The 17,301-nt window shown below is 36.4% G+C and overlaps 1 protein-coding gene across 4 annotated transcripts in view; it reads left to right on the forward strand.

The window, feature by feature from the left end:
* Positions 1 to 17,301, forward strand: part of CRB1 (crumbs family member 1, photoreceptor morphogenesis associated) — a 243,070-nt gene that overhangs the window by 89,909 nt on the left and 135,860 nt on the right. Inside the window, exon 2 of one of the 4 annotated variants that reach the window (XM_011951615.1) lies at positions 15,748 to 15,779. The exons of the other annotated variants lie outside the window; for them this stretch is intronic. The gene's annotated coding sequence lies outside the window, so the exon portion shown is untranslated. The remainder of the gene's footprint in view (positions 1 to 15,747; positions 15,780 to 17,301) is intronic. 4 annotated transcript variants of the gene reach the window in all.

Genomic DNA, 17,301 nt, shown 5'->3' on the forward strand with positions numbered 1-17,301 from the left:
GTCATTCTGCACCCTGGGTGTGTGTGTGGCCACAAGGAATAAAGTTGATTGAATACAACTTCAGCTCGGGAAAACCATCAGCTCTGAGATCCTCCCTTCAGTTTTTATATCAAGCCATGTGTATGTGACTGAGTAATCACATCTAATCAGGTTTATGTGATTAGCCTCATTTCTTCAGGGCAGCTCCATTTCATTAGTTCCCAATTACTCGCTAAACAACCTTGACAATGAGTTACACACACTTAATCGTTTCCATGGAACTCTCATTTCTCTTGCATCAATATAGGTAAATATCTAACTATTCCTCAGTTGCTGCTGCAAATCAAAGGTCTAGTCTTCAGGCATTTCCAGAGAGGAGACCAAAGAAAGAACTGTTAGTCCTTTTTTGGTATATAAAATGCGCAGGATAGTGCCTGACACGTAGTAAGCAAACAAAAACCTCACAGAATCATTGAATTTTTTTCAAAAGTGGCAAATAAAGTGTGTATTCTAATACTGTAATTTAAATAGAACAAACGAATCCACTGCTTGGTTGTAATATCTTTTCTTCATTGATAATTTTCAAAATGATTGTTGCTAAAATCAGAGGTTATCCCTATGCCTCTGTCAAATTCCTTTCACATCAAATAAAATTAAATCCTATGATGTCCTTGAAATCATGTTGTGTTACAGATCAGTGGTTATCACAGATGACTTTAAATATTCATTACAGGAATATTGAGGGATGATGGCAAGTCGTGGTCTTGAGAGTCATTGCTGACATGGGCTATTGGAGTGTGAGTTGGTCATTAAACTGTGAAGGATCATTCATGTCAATACGAAAGTCCCCTTGATTAGGAAGTTACCTAGTTGGTAACTGGGAATATTGGTTGAAGGAAGCGAAAGGGTAGTGCAAAGAGAAGTTGTTGGTCCAAGAGCATGGCTTATAAGAGGATTGTGCAAGAAGATGGTAGCTAAACTACTTTTTATAATAAATAACCATGAATTTGGGGGTCAGAGAGTGAAATAGAGAGATGATGGGGACAGAAATAAGGGATAAGAGAATAGATGAGGCAACTTGGTAGAAGGCCTCACCCTTTAGAGAAAAGCCAGTAAAATACTCCTCTCAGTGGGATGTACGAGATACTAGTTATAAGAATGTCAAATTCTTGGCCGGGCGCGGTGGCTCAAGCCTGTAATCCCAGCACTTTGGGAGGCCGAGACGGGCGGATCACGAGGTCAGCAGATCAAGACCATCCTGGCTAACACAGTGAAACCCCGTCTCTACTAAAAAATACAAAAAACTAGCCAGGCGAGGTGGCGGGCGCCTGTAGTCCCAGCTACTCGGGAGGCTGAGGCAGGAGAATGGCGTAAACCCGGGAGGCGGAGCTTGCAGTGAGCTGAGATCTGGCCACTGCACTCCAGCCTGGGCGACAGAGTGAGACACCGTCTCAAAAAAAAAAAAAAAAAAGAATGTCAAATTCTCATTTTTAACACATCAATGTTACTGCTTATAAAGCCTCTCTGCATTGCCAGATCTTCCGTTCAATTTATTACTTTTATAGTTTTGGGGAGTAGAATGGTAGCAAATATTACAACTGGGCTATGAACAGATATAACATGACTCACATTGGCCTCTCTGTTGAAGTCAATGTGATAGAAACAGCTGTTCTTGAGGCACCGCAGCCCCGACGTTTGATGTGGTGACTGACAGCAAAGTGAGGTGTAATCTGTGGTCTGGTGAAGCATTCTGTGCAGCAGTGGAGCACAGGTGGATGACTCAGGACACTAAGCTCCTTCTCCCATATTTACCAAGGAAGGCCATGCCAGGGGAAACACACATGCTGATTAAATATTGAAAGAGAATCATCTGGATATAGTTGAAACATTCTCGATAAATATTAATTTTTAATGATTACTAGTTAATTTATTTAGTTATTCCCTGAATTTGAGCAGAATCTCTTTCTCTCTCCTTTTTTTAATTCCTTGGGCTTGTGTGTGCTCTCAAGACTTAGAATGTGAGGTCACAATGTTTCCTGTGATACAGACTTGAAAGAGTATAGGCCTTTCTCTGTACTCATTGTAGCTCAGTACTATTCCTAGCTTCTTAACCCCTTCGTGGCTTTCTAAAGGGAGGAAAAGCTAATTATTGGTGTTTCAGGACTGGGCAAAGCCAAGAAAAAAGGGATTTTTTTTTCCTTCCTGTGGCATCAGTTTGATGGCTTGTTTTCTAGATAATAGAGAGAAGGTTACCTATCAAAGGGCACAGTCTTTTCCCAATAGCAACAGTAACAATCTCATTTATTGAGAAACGAATACCTAGAAACTCTGAATCTTATAAAACTCCTGCAAGGTACCTGTTATCTACACTTTAAAATAGCACACAATTATTCTCATGGAAGTTAAGTGATTTAACAAGTTGACAAAGTAAGTGACAGAGCTAGAACAGAATTAAAACCTCTTGTTATTCCCACTAAACCACCTATAGGTCTTGATAACCACAGACCTTAGAAAACTAAACATTTACTAATTGTTTATTTGTAATTTATCTTCCTAAAAATAATGTAACAGATTTCAACTTTCTGTCCAAATTATTCTAATTACTGGAAGGCCTATACACCTGTAACAAAACATGAATTTTGAAATACACTTGCACAGAATATAATAAAGTTTTCTTAGAGTTAATCTTCAGTACTAATGTAGGCGCTTGGTGTCTGAAGACCACTGGCTACCTTGGATGACCTCTAAATGCACCCTCCAGCTCTGTGATTTTTATCAAGAAATCACTGACATAGTTACCATGTTTTGCATCATAATTTCATAAAATTTTTGTTTATATCTCTAATTTAATGCAAAGCCATATGTTTATCAGAAATAATGGATATTTAATTTGATTAAGCATTTGAGTTATTTTGTTTCATTCAAGGGAAAAAGAAAAACTATTTTGAATTCTATTTTCTGCTTCATAGAGAATTAGACATTTATGAATAAAAAGTTCATAAAAGAAGTTCTCAAAGTAAACTTAGGTTGATAGATTCATTTAATGCACAATTCTTATATACATGTGAAATTTCAAAAATTCTTATTTGTATCATATATTCATAGGTCACAGGAGAGGTACAATGAGTATCTGGAATATGTCCTGAATACATAAGAGCTAATTAGAAAATAAAGTAATATGTTACATTTTAGAAATCAGAAAGGCAGAATGTGGTAATAAAGGGTTTAGTTTGATAAACCATAAGGTGAGAATCATAAGTGGTTCTGGCCCTTGGATCTGCAAAATAGTTTCACCTACTGTAACCTGGCTAATATATCCCTCCTGGTAGCCCGCTGCCACATCCAAAATTTTCTTCTCAGAGTTTGTCATTTTTGTGAATTCAGGCTCTTCAGAACGTTTCAATTACAAAAAGACGGTTTTACATTAACTCATCAACATAGATTTACTTTCAATTTCCTAACTTAAAGTAGGGACTTGAAACAAAAAGAGCTAAAATAGGTCAATGGTGGAGAGTTTGGGGGAGATTGTGAGCATATGAAATTGATGATGGTGGTCTTTGTAAAAGCATCCCTAATTCACCCCACAGGGGCATGGAGGCACTGACTTCTTGCAAGGGAGAGAGGCACTAGGGAAAGAAGATGTTGGAGACAGTAACAAAGCAAAATTTTCTCATGTGCAGTTTATCCAAGGATGGCTCACAAATAGAATTATTCTACTCATGAAGGAAAAAGAAATACAACTAACCAAATGATCCACCTGAAATTATTTCCTCCTTAGCTACACAAACAGGTAAAAAGAAATCCATACATTACATTTTACAATTTTATTCTGAAGAAGTGTCCACTTTTGAGCAAGATGGAGTAGGTGGGACTGGATTCACCCTCCAGCCTGAAGCAATAAAAAAAAAAAAAAACCTGGCAACACATATAAAACAATTATTTTCAAGGCATCAGCTATCAGATAATGAAGAGTAGTCATCCCTAAGAAACAAACAAGGTGAGCCCTATTGCTTGAACTTACTACCATGAAAGAGTTTCCAGGCAACAGCACAGGGAGAGGGATTCGTGGAGAGCCCAGTGTTTGAGGAGACCCAGACAGATTCACCGAACAGAGTACCTGAGAGGAGAGCTGCACAGAGATAGACCAGAGATCTACGGAAGCTTCCTTTTAGTATGCAACTGAGTTTATATCAGCACATGCATGTGAGGAAAGTTCCCAAGACCTGGGAAAGAATAAAGCTGAAATGGTTAGAGATAATAATGCCCAGCCCTCATAGAGGGTTAAGAATTGTACCTGTGTCCAGTAGCCAGACTGAATAACTTCATGATTTATGAAACATTTGGTAGGATATTTCTTTGGTAGTTACAAATATTTTCCTCCAGATTCAGTATGCTCTTGTGCTGCTTAACAAATCTTAAAAGCAAGACCTAAAAGAATCAAACTGTTTCTAAACAACTACATTCCAGAACAAAGATCAAGAAGGCATGCATAGAAACAGGAAAATAAGATCCAAATGAGGAGAAAAATCAATCAATCAAAACAGATCATAAATTGATCCAGATGTTAGAATTACCAGATAAGGACACTAAAACAGTTATTACAACTGTATTCCAGATGTTCAAAAAGTTAAGTAGAAATATGAGATATGAGAAAGATTCAAATCAAACTTATAGAGACAGAAACTACAAGGTATAAGATGAGAAGTACATTGGAAGGGATGAATGGCAAATAAGACGTTGAAGAGAAGGTTAGTGATTTGAAGACATGGCAATGGAAATGATCCAAAATTAAACACAAAGAGAAAAAAAGGATTAGAAAACAAAGCAAAGCAAAGCAAACAAAACACCACCAGAACTGTGACAACTTTACAAAGTCTAAGATATGCAACATTGGACTCTCTAAAAAAGGGAGTGAGAATAAAAGATTTTGAAGAAATAATGGCTAAACTTAAACAGGATGAAAACTATGAATACATAGATTAAAAAAAGAAAAATATCTTGAATTTCCAGGCACCAGCATGGAGAGAGTGATCCATGGAAAGCCTAATGTTTAAGGAGACTCAGTCAGATGAAATTCACAGGACAGAGTTCCTGAGAGGAGAGCTGCAAAGAGACAGACCAAAGACAGACCAAAACAAAACAAAACAAAACAAAACAAAACAAATGAATCCCAAGCACAAGAAACACATAAACAAAAAACCATACACATTTTCTTTCTTAATGATATCTCTTACTTTTCTGTCATTCTGTCAATAAGCAGGAAATATTTTCCTGAAGTATAATTATCTTCTCTAATTCTTGAATAATATTTTCTTTTTGAAAATATTTTGTCTGTCTTTTTTCTTCTATGGAAAAGTTGTGCTCTCATTTCACTCTAATTTTGGTTCCTCTGTACGTGCTCCCTATTTTCTTTCTGGTTTCTTAATGCATTTTCTTTATCTTCAGTGTATTTTGATGTGCTGCCATTGGGGATTTATATTTACTGTGTCTTTATTTTTCAAAATGTTATTTATGATTCTTAAGACTTTTTGAGCTTCTTGAATGTGAAATTTCACAAACCTCATGGGTTTGGAGAAAATTTGAACCATTTATCACTTTGAATATGGTCTCTTCACCATTCTCTCTGTTCTCTCTCTTGGTATTCCTTTTAGATGAATATTGAAATCTTTTCTTCTATCATTGTCTATTAATCTTACTAACATACTTTCCTTTCATCTATTTCCTTTCAGCTGTGTCTAATATGCTCTAATTTGTTGATTTAGTTTTAAATGTCAGTGCCTACATTTTCCTTTTCAACAGATCTATTTGCCTTTTAAAAATGGACCTATTCTTTTTTATATAATGTGCTTTATTTTTCATATATTTTTTTTTTTTTTTTATACAGAGTCTCGCTCTGTCGCCCAGGCTGGAGTGCAGTGGCCGGATCTCAGCTCACTGCAAGCTCCACCTCCCAGGTTCACGCCATTCTCCTGCCTCAGCCTCCCGAGTGGCTGGGACTACAGGCGCCCGCCACCTCACCCGGCTAGTTTTTTGTATTTTTTAGTAGAGACGGGGTTTCACCGTGTTAGCCAGGATGGTCTCGATCTCCTGACCTCGTGATCCGCCCGTCTCGGCCTCCCAAAGTGCTGGGATTACAGGTATTTTTCATATTATAATTTAAATTTTTTTTTTTTTTTTTTTTTTTGATACGGAGTCTCGCTCTGTCCCCCAGGCTGGAGTGCTGTGGCCGGATCTCAGCTCACTGCAAGCTCCGCCTCCCGGGTTCACACCATTCTCCTGCCTCAGCCTCCCGGGTAGCTGGGGCTACAGGCGCCGCCAGTTTTTAGTAGAGACGGGTTTTCACTGTGTTAGCCAGGGTGGTCTCGATCTCCTGATCTCGTGATCCGCCCGTCTCGGCCTCCCAAAGTGCTGGGATTACAGGCTTGAGCCACCGCGCCCGGCCTATAATTTAAAATTTTATAAAGATATATATCTTACATAGTTATATATCTTCTATATAGTTATATATCTTATGTAGGTAATTATACGTCGATAGATATTTAAGTATATAGTTATATATAGTTATTTTTATCGAGTTATATAAAAGTTATATTTGTCAGTCTATCTTAAAGGTTGGGGATTTAATCTATCTATTGTTTCTGCTAACTTGTGGCTTGTTTGTTTTTCTTATGACTTAAAATTTTTATTGTGAGCCTTTCTTCAAGAGGTTTTTAAAAACATTTATTGTATTTATCTTATGAGTACATTTTGGAACTGCATCCTGGTCATATCTCTGTAGAATATTTTTTCCTGTGCTTTTGCAAAGTGGCCAAGGATACCACTGGTTCAAAATCAGTTTTTATGTTCCCTTTCTTGTGTGTGTGTGTGTGTGTGTGTGTGTGTGTGTGTGTGTGTGTGTGTGTGTGAAGGGAAGAGGATCTCAGGTCATATGGGTACTGTAAATGGGATAGATGCAGAGTCTCAGGGTTTTGATTTTCTAGAGGTAGGGTGTGAAAGGACAGGAAGTTATTAGCTTCATTGTTGCTCACCACATCTCTGACAGTGGGAAGATTATTTTTTAGGCCTTCTTTTTCCCTGAACAGCTCAGTTTCACATCCCCCAGCTGCTTTCCATGACCATTAAAAACCAAACTCTTGATGCATGGGATCCATTTTTCCCTCTTCTCCTCTTGCCTCTGTCAGCCAACAAGACAGACACAGTATGAATGTACATTGAGCGTCATGCTGATTTTCAACTCTTTCATCCCCTGTGTTACCTAGTGATCCCCCTTTCCTTCACTTACATATTTAAATACTATTTGTTGTATTTGATTCATTATTTCTGAGTATTCATAATGTGAGGATTTTAAATTTACGTACATTTGCCCTCTCACTAAAAATAGAAGTTATTTATCCATTCACTAAAGTAAAAATATCTGTGTGGAAATGACATGCTTTTACAGGAAATTATGTTTCTTGTGCCTGGCTCTCTGGTACTAAATGCAAATGTATTTTTAATTGTCATGAGCTTTAATCAAGAAAGAATTTTTCTTTAAAACAAATAGCTTTCAAAATGAGAAATGAAACTAAAATATACTGTGGACACTAATCATCTCAATTTTATACTTATATGACAATCTCACAGACTAGTCCAACTTTTGTAAATTTGCATTTGAATAGGTAATAAGTACTAAAAATAATAATTTCAAGACCTAGGATGACAACATTTTAAAACTTAATTAATAATATTTAAATTTCCATGGAAGATAATTCATTTCTTGGACAATATAGGCTTTTAAAACTCCATTTAAATAAAAATGTTAATAATGAAAATATTTAAATATATAAGTGAGTGGGCATGTGTCTTTTATCCCATTGTAATGAATTGATTTTTACTTTATTCAACACTATGGGATAATAAACATATGGCACTTTGCAAGTAGTTTATTTTAGCTTTTAATTACATTGGGGAATTTAATATTTCAGTATTTCCTTAATTTTCTAACATTAATTGGTTACATGTTTTATCAAATTAATGTTTGTGATTACTGCAAAAATCTTATACTCAAAATAGCTTCAAATTACTGTACATGATAAAATTTCATTTGATTTTTATCTCAATTCAGTCATCAAAAATTCATGACACTGTTGGATATTAATTCATGCTGTTATCTTTCCACAGTAAAAGCAGAATTAGCTAGAGATTTTGTATTTATTTCAAGATGCCACATATATTTGTCTTTTCAGTTTCCAGAGTCCTTAGCATGCACAGTGCTTAATATAGCACATTCCTGGACAGCCTGCTATTATTCACTGAAATTTTGGATTGTATATAATGCATTATATATGCATACATGTGTACATACAACATTGCAAGTTTCATTCCATACAGTTCTTTGCTTTCCTGTCTATATTCTCCTGGAAGGCTTGCATTTAAGTTATGACGTAAGTTTGTTTTCCTTGCGTCTTTGAGAGGGGAGTTTTTTTTCATAAATGATATGTAAGAACTCTAAATTCTCATAAAATTATAAACATTTTTCAACCTCTTTGCAGGCTATAGAATTGTTAATTCTTTTTCAATGGTCTTTAAATGCTGTCCTGTTGCCTTCTAGCTTGCAGCTGGCCCAAGGTCTCAGTGAGGGTGGTGCTGGATTGTGTCATCAGGGTGCTAAACACCTGAGTCCTAAGGATCAAAGCTGAAAACCAAAGTAATGTATCAAATCCCAAGAGGCAGGCAAGAGCAAGGGTCAGAAGTATAATAGGGACAACTGAGAGCAGTGTGGGATAGCCAACAGGTTAGAGCAGCTGAATCTGGAGAAGTAACTTGGGGCTTTATCTTGTAGGATAAAGATTCTGGCAGTAAAACATTTTTAAGCCAAAGAAAGAGTGGAACCAGACACTTAAGAACTTCACAGTATCACTGAGTTGTGTGTCTCATCATGGTATATTTTGTAGTTTATATTTCACTGATAATGGAATGGCACAATTCAAGCCTTTGGTTTGTAGCACTGCAGCATTTAATAGCTGAAATATATTTGAGCAACTTTATTTTGGTCACCCTCCTTTCTTCCACCCACATGATTAAGATTTGTTAATGGAGATATTTGTCAGACTGTACAAGATTGTGAATTAGATTTTCTTTTAAGTGCAACATATGGCTGAGGATCTAATCTTATTTCTGCCTGAGACCTGGTGTACGTAGGATGATCCTAATAAAGTATTATGTCTTCATAAAGACAAAAGCCAGACTTACTGTGAAACACAGCATCACACAGCTGGAAGAGGGCTACTTTAGTCTCTACTATTAGGTCTAAGAAAGATAGCATGTTAACTATTCTAAGATTTTTTTTTTAATTTTCTCTTAAGACGAAGTAATGCATAATCCCTCATTAATAGATTTTACAGACAGAAGAAGGCTGAAAAAATATGAGCACTAGACTGGAGAATCTGAGTTCTAGAACTGTCTAAACTACAAAATACAAACTGCTTAAATCTCTCTTGGACTGTTTCTGTATCTGCAAAATGTAGGCATAAATAATGTTCATAGCTATATTAACAAGAAACACTTTTTCATCACAGGTAAAATAAGGGGCTGTAGAGCCAGACTGCAGGCCTTGAATTCTACCTCCGCTACTTACCAGATGTTTGGCTTCAGAAAATTACTTTTGCAAGCCTCACTTTCTTTATCTATAAAATGGAAATAATAATGGTACTTATGCTATTTTATGAAGCTTAATTGGTATCATCATGGTAAATGATTTAGAAAGTACCAAACTATGCCTGGAATATAGTAAACAGTACATTTTAATTTCTACTTGTATTATTCAATTAGATCACTGAATTTCTTTCATCTTTTCTTGTATCAAAACTGCCTTGCTACAGATCCAGAAGTCAGTTGTATCTCCAGGTAAGAAGAAAGTGATAGACTTCAGAAATAAAGTGAAGTGATTTACCATTGAGACCCCATTTATCTGATATTGGAATCCCAGGCTTTTAGGAACTGATTTGACTGGTAACCGAGTTGATACGGTTTGGCGGTGTCCCCACCCAAATATCATCTTGAATTGTAGCTCTTATAATTCCCACATGTTGTGGGAGGGGCCTGGCGGGAGATAATTGAATCATGGGGGCAGTTCCCCCATACTGTTGTCATGGTAGTGAATAAGTCTCACAAGGTCTGGTGGTTTCATAGGGGGGAACCCCTTTCACTTGGTCCTCATTTCTCTCTTGTCTGCCGCCATATAAGACATCCTTTTGCCTTCTGTCATGATTGTGAGGTCTCCCTAGCCATGGGAAGCTGTGGGTCCACTAAACCTCTTTTTCTTTATAAATTACCCAGTCTCAGGTATGTCTTTATCAGCAGGATGAAAACAGACTAATGCACAAGTCTCCTCCTTGATTGACTTCCTCTCTTTATTCTCCAGTCCTATTAGGTCTTATTACCTTGTTCTTGCTATATTGGGCTTTTCTAATCCAGAGCTCTAGTTTTCCTATGACTGGGCTACTGAATCTTGTGGCATGGGTCATCTGAAACTCCATCAACTGCTTGCCATAATCTCAATTCTGTCCCGTGTTTGCACCTTGTCCAACATTCCTGATATCCATGCTGTACTCCTTCCCTTTCTAATGATTTTCTTCATGTTGATTACCTGCTCCTAATTGTTCCTTTCTAGATTTGAAAAATATTAAATTGTGCCATTATACATATATTAGTTGTCTTTGGCAGTTAGAGTCCACAAGATTTGTTGGTTAATTGAATGTGTTAAGAAAAGATGAGAAAGGACCAAGATGAACCTGAGGATTCTAGCTTGGTCAATTGTGTGGCCAGTACTTCCATCAGCTTTCTAGCTGAGGTATGGAATATGGCAGGGGGAAAAGTGCTGCATGGGAGTGCAGGATGAAAGATGACCAGCTTTAGTATGTTTGCAAGTTGAGTTAGAATGGAGATGTCAGATAGTGTGATAGACTTCGTGCTGAGGAAAGAGGGATGTGCTAGAGATTACAATTTGGGGGATATCAATCCGTACATAGCAAGTAAAGATCTGATGATTGGGGATCACCCAGGGGAGAGTCCACAGGGAAAAAGGAAGAGGGTCCCTAAGAAGCAGTCATTTTAAATGACAACTGAGAAAAGAGAATTCACAAAGGAGCCTATAGAACTTAAGAGAGGAAAAGAAAAAAGTCAGAAAAGTATGAAGTTATGAAAAAGAATAGCTTCTAAGAGATAGAGAGATAAGATAATTCAAATATCAAGACTTTAAGCAAGAAAATGACTCCAAGTGTGTTATTACTGGAGACCCTGGCCAGTAGGTTCATGGGATGGTGAGGACAGTAGCCAGACTGAGTGGATGCTGAGTAGAATAGATGGTGAACATAGACAACTATTCTGAGAGGTCTGGCTGTAAAGAGGGGAAGACAGATACTACAGGAGCCATAGGGAAATAAAGGAGAGATAAAGAGGGTTATGTTATATACTTTGCTTCTTTTCTTTTTCTCTATTTTTAGCAAAAAATGTGAACATGTGTACATACTTACAGAGAAAAAAGAAATTGCAGATGGAAAATAAAGAGAAGCAAGACCTTCTAGGGAAATAAAAGAACCTTATTCTGAGCACAACAAAGTTTTATCCTTGGATAAAGAGAGAAAACGTGGTAGCCTGGTTAACAGGAGGAAAACAGGAATAGATATATATGGATGTAGATAAGTCTATAACATTGGTACAGGGGAATTAAAGAAGGTACCTCTAACAGGTTCTATTTACTCTGCAAAGTAAATTGCAGAGGATGAAAAAGTGGGGTAAGAGGATTAAATGCTTCAGGTGAGAGGAACCTGTAATTAGTAGTTTTCTCCACAAATTTTGGAGGTTAATAATTTTCAGTGTTTTGGACAAAATGAACAAGTTGATTCTAAAATTGAGTAGTATAACAAAGAAATAAAACTGGCTAAAACACTCCTGAGGAAGAATAATGACTTGGAGGGAATATGTCCTATAGCAAGAATTATTATAATGCTATAATAATTTAAAAAGTATGACGTTGGCTCAGGGAGTAAATATATAAAAACTCAGAAAGGGCCATATATAAATGGAAAATTATACATAACAGAAATGGTATTGCCATCATTGGGAACAGAACAAATGGTATTAAAAATTTTTTGTCCAATCATTTATTGATATGGAAAACATAGAATTGATCTTCTTCTCATTTATACATAAAAACTAATTCCAGATAAATTAATTATGTGGGAAAAGCAAAAATTTTATGCTGTAAAAAGGCAAAAGAGTATTTCATTACCTCAATGTAGGAATACACTTATTTAAGACAAAAGTGGCAATTATGAAAAAATTAAGGACAAATTCAATTACATTAAATTAACTATAATAGTAAAAAATACTGTAAGTAATGTAGAAAAAACAATCAACAAACTGGGAGAAGGAATTTGTGTGGCATACAATCAACAAGATAATGATGATTTTAGCACGTAAAACACTCCTTTAAATCAATGAGAAAGTGACAATAGACCAAATAATGTAATGGAAATGAGACATGAAGAGCTATTTCACAGAAGAGGAAACACAAATCATCAAAAACATAAGAAAACGCAGTCCGTCTCACTAGTTATCAGGGAAATGCAAGTTCAGATCACAGATAAATGCCATTTTGCAGCCAGATTGGTAAAAATGATTACATCTTACAAAGCCAATCTAATAGACACGTGGAACAACAAGCAAGAGTGACTCTTACCTAGTACTAATGCATGTATATATTGACGATAGCTCTGGGAAGCAATTTGAGGTTATTTTATAAATTTGACTGTAAATTTACTCTAACTTAGGAATTCCACTCCTGCACACACACACACTAAAGGAAAAATCTTCAATATGTATGTGCAATAGAAAATGTGCACAAAAACGTTCATACAGCAAAAACTCTTGAAAAATAAAAGTATTTTTGCATTGACAAGAAAAGGAAAAAACAAACTATGGTATATTTATACAACAGGTTGTTAGAGGATATTGAAAATGAATGAACTACTGTTATGTGCAATTACATGCATAAATTGTTAAAACCTAATGTTGAACCAAAAAAGGCAGGACTCCATAGACCATGATGTGCTATACAGACATGCCTAATTTTATTGTACTTCGCAGTAATGTGCTTCACATATACTGCATTTTTTCACAAATTGAAGGTTGTTGCAACTCAGCATCAAGCAATAGCATGTGCCCACTTTGTGTCTCGGTGTGACATTTTGATAATTTTTGCAATATGTCAAACTTTTTCAGTATTTTGTTACATCTGTTAGGGTAATCTGTGATCAATGATCTTTGATATTCCTATTGTAATTGTTTTGGGGCACCACAAACTATGCCCATATGACAACCAACTTAATTGACAAATGTTCAGTATGTCTGACCGCTTCACTGTTTGGATATTCCTCTGTTTCTCTCCCTATTCTCTGGCCTCCATATTCCCTGAGACTAAACAATATTGAAATTAGGCCAACTAATAACCCTAAAAGGCCCTTTCAATGTTCAAGTGAAAGTGAGGGTCACCCAACTATCACTTGAAATCAAAATCTAGAACCCATTAAGCTTAGGGAGGAAGGCGTATTGACTGAGATAGGCTGAAACTAATCCTGTAGTGACAGACAGCCAAGATGTGAATGCAGAGGAAAAATTCTTGAAGAATGTTAAAATTGCTACTCCAGTTCACACACAAATGATAAAAAAAAGTGAAATAGCCTTATTGTTGAGATGGCGAAAGTTTGAGTGGTCTGGATAGAAGATCAAACCAGCCACAACATTTCCTTAAGCCAAAGCCTAACCCAGAGCCAAGCCCCTACTCTCTTCAATTCTATGAAGTCTGGGAGAAATGAGGAAGCTGCAGAAGAAAAGCTGGAAGCTAGCAGAGGTTGGTTCATGAGGTTTAAGGGAAGAAGTCATCTCCATAACATAAGAGTGCAAGGTGAAGTAGCAAGTGCTAATGTAGAAGGTGCAGCAAGTTATTCATAAGATCTAACTAAGATAATTGATTAAAGTGGCTACACTGAAAACCACATTTTCAGTGTAGGCAAAGCAACCTTCTGCTGGAAGAAAATGCCATCTAGGACTTTCATAGCTGGAAAGGAGAAGTCAATGCCTGGCTTCAAAGTTTCAAAGGATAGGCTGACTCTCTTGTTAGAGGCTAATGCAGCTGACTTTAACTGAAACCATTGTCCATTTATCATTCAGAAAATTCTAGGCCACTTACAAATTATGCTAAATCTACTCTGTCTGTGCTCCATAAATGGAACAACAAAGCCTGGATGACAACACATCTGTTTACAGTATGGTTAACTGAATATTGTAAGCCCACTGTTGATAGCTAATGCTCAAGAAAAAAAAAAAAAAAAGATTTGTTTCAAAACATTACTGCTCATTGACAGAGCACCTGGTCACCCAAGATCTCTGATGGAGATGGGCAAGGAGATAAACGGTTTTATCCAGCCCATCTATGAATCAAGGAGTAATTTCAACTTTCAAGACTTTTTTTTTTTTTTTAAGACCGAGTCTCGTTCTATCACCCAGGCTTGAGTGCAGTGGCGCAACCTTGGCTCACTGCAACATCTGCCTGCTGGGTTCAAGTGATTCTCTTGTCTCAGCCTCCCGAGTGGCTGGGATTACAGGCATGTGCCACCATACCCGGCTAATTTTTGTATTTTTAGTAGAGACGGGGTTTCACCATGTTGGCCAGGATGGTCTCAAACTCTCGACCTCAGGTGATCCACCTGCCTCAGCCTCCCAAAGTGCTGGGATTACAGATGTGAGCTACTGCACCTGACTTCAAGTCTTATTATTTAAGAAATACATTTTATAAGGTGAACACTGCCATAGATAGCGATTCCTTTGATGAATCTGAAAAAAGTCCATTGCAAACCATCTGGGAAGGATTCATCATTCTAGGTGCCATTCAGAACATTTGTAGGTGCCTTATTAATGCAGTAGGTAGCATGGTAGTCTCATAATCTGAAGAAACATTCATGATTCATGGGAGGAGGTCAAAATAGCAACATTAACAGGAGTTGGAAGAAATTGATTCCAACCCTTATGGATGACTTTGAGGGGTTCAGCACCTCAGTGGAGGAAGTAACTGCAGATGTGGTGGAAATAGCAGAAATGTGAAATTTCTGAAAATGTGACTGAATAGCTGCCATCTTATGACAAAAGTTGAATGGATGCAAAGTTACTTCTTATGGATGAAAAAAAAAAGAATTTTGTGAGATGAAATCTACTTCTGGTGAACACTGTCGAAATAACAACAAAGATTTTAGAATATTACATAAACTTAACTGATAAAGCAGCAATGAGGTTTGAGAGGATTGACTTCAATTTTGAAATAAGTTCTATTGTGGTTAAAATATTATCAAAAAGCATCACATGTTACAAAGAAATCTTCATGAAAGGAAGAGTCAATAGAAGCACAAAATTTATTATTGTCTTGTTTTAAGAAATTGCCATAGCCACCTCAGCCTTCAGCAGCCACCATCCTGATCAGTCAGCAGCTGTCAACATGGAGGCAAGACCCTTCACCAGCAAAAAGATTATGACTTGCTAAAGGCTGAAATGATCGTTAGCATTTCTTTTTAGCAATAACGTATTTTGAAATTAAGCTATGTACATTGTTTTTTCAGGCATAATGCAATGGTACACTTAATAGGCTATGTTATAGTGTAAGCATAACTTTTATATGCATTAGGAAACCAGAAATATTGTGTGTCTCATTTTATTTTGATATTTGCTTTATTACAGTAGTCTGGAACTGAACCTACAATATCTCTGAGGTATGTCTATATTTGTAAATCTCAGGGATAAATAAAAAGTAAGCAATATAAAGACCTAAAACGGGCTAATATACACAAGATGGGGCAAAAAAATGGAAGGTAAAGCCTACAATGGTGAGCTAAATGTTAGGAGTGAAGTCTGAGTCTGCTCAATTGTCTCAGATAGAGTAATTGACAAAATAAAGAATAGAAAATTCAGAATAAAGTTGGTCAAAGAATAATATTTATGTCATAAAATCGATAAAAGACTGTAAGACAAGATCTCATGGCAAAATGTGGGGAAATATTAACTTGGGACACAAGAGCCCCTTTAGGTCAGCTTGGGCTAAAATCTGCTGGTGTTAGAAACCACGTCAAATTAAAATCAGAAAAAACAAACACATTCGTGAAACTAAATACTCCTTTATGCAACTGAAGTGAAGTAAGAAGGTATGTCAAGTTCTCTTTAATAGTTCAAGATACTTTCCCAAGGCACCCACAAATCACACATATTTCCTCAATGTCTCATCTTCAATGAAGCTGTACTAAGTATAAGCATTTTGTGTGTCATCAACTTGGTTTCCAGCCATTCTACTTTTCCATTATCAGTTATTTGCTAAAATAAGACCCAGGCTCAAATGAAGAGGCCAATTATTCTTAATGAAAAGATCTTGTTCATTTTTTCTGTTTATTTTTACTCTGAAGTAAAGGAGTTATTACTAGTAGCAGTAGAATATAAAAATAACAAATAAATGTGCCATCTGATAACTGTATCTAGCTTTTGACATTGTTTAAAATTGTCTACCATCTAGCTTTACTCTCCCCAACAAGTCTATTAAGTGTCAAGGCATCTCAAAGTCAAATGTCATGAAATTCAGACCCTGAAAAAAATAAGCGACTTGTCCTAGCTAGATTGATGATAAAATCAAAACTAAAATTCAGATCTTTTGACTCATGCTTTCCTTGAATCAAATCTAAATAAGCCACTTTAGATTTCACATGTCTAGTTTGCCTTTATCTAATACATAAATTTATTTTCATTCTAACATTAAAAGAGAATATTGTGTATTTGGAAAAAATGCTGTTGAAAACATGCATTGAAACTGGCGCTGTTGATGTGTGCCTGTAGTTCCAGCTACTCGGGAGGCTGAGGCAGGAGTGTAGCTTGAGCCCAGGAGTTTGAGGTTGTAATGAGTTATGATCATACCATTGCATGCCACCCTAGGTGACAGAGAGAGGTGCCATATATAAAATAAAAGCATAACATTTTAAATTAGACTTTGTGTTTTGGATAAATGGAGGAGTAATACTCTAAAGATCTTTCAACAAATCTTCCTTATGCCTTCACTAAATGGAGAAGCTATGTATTGATATGTGGTAATACTATTGGTGGGTCAGAAAGTACTAGGTAATTCTAGGTCATTATAAATACTAACTGAAACAGTTCTTCCCTAAAATCCTCATAGCACATCTCTCAAAAATGGAATGTAACATACCCTTTAATAAGATTATTGTCTAATTTTTTAACATAAGTCAAATGCAA

Source organism: Colobus angolensis, unplaced genomic scaffold, assembly GCF_000951035.1.
Source record: "Colobus angolensis palliatus isolate OR3802 unplaced genomic scaffold, Cang.pa_1.0 Scaffold320, whole genome shotgun sequence".
Classification (NCBI taxonomy): domain Eukaryota; kingdom Metazoa; phylum Chordata; class Mammalia; order Primates; family Cercopithecidae; genus Colobus; species Colobus angolensis.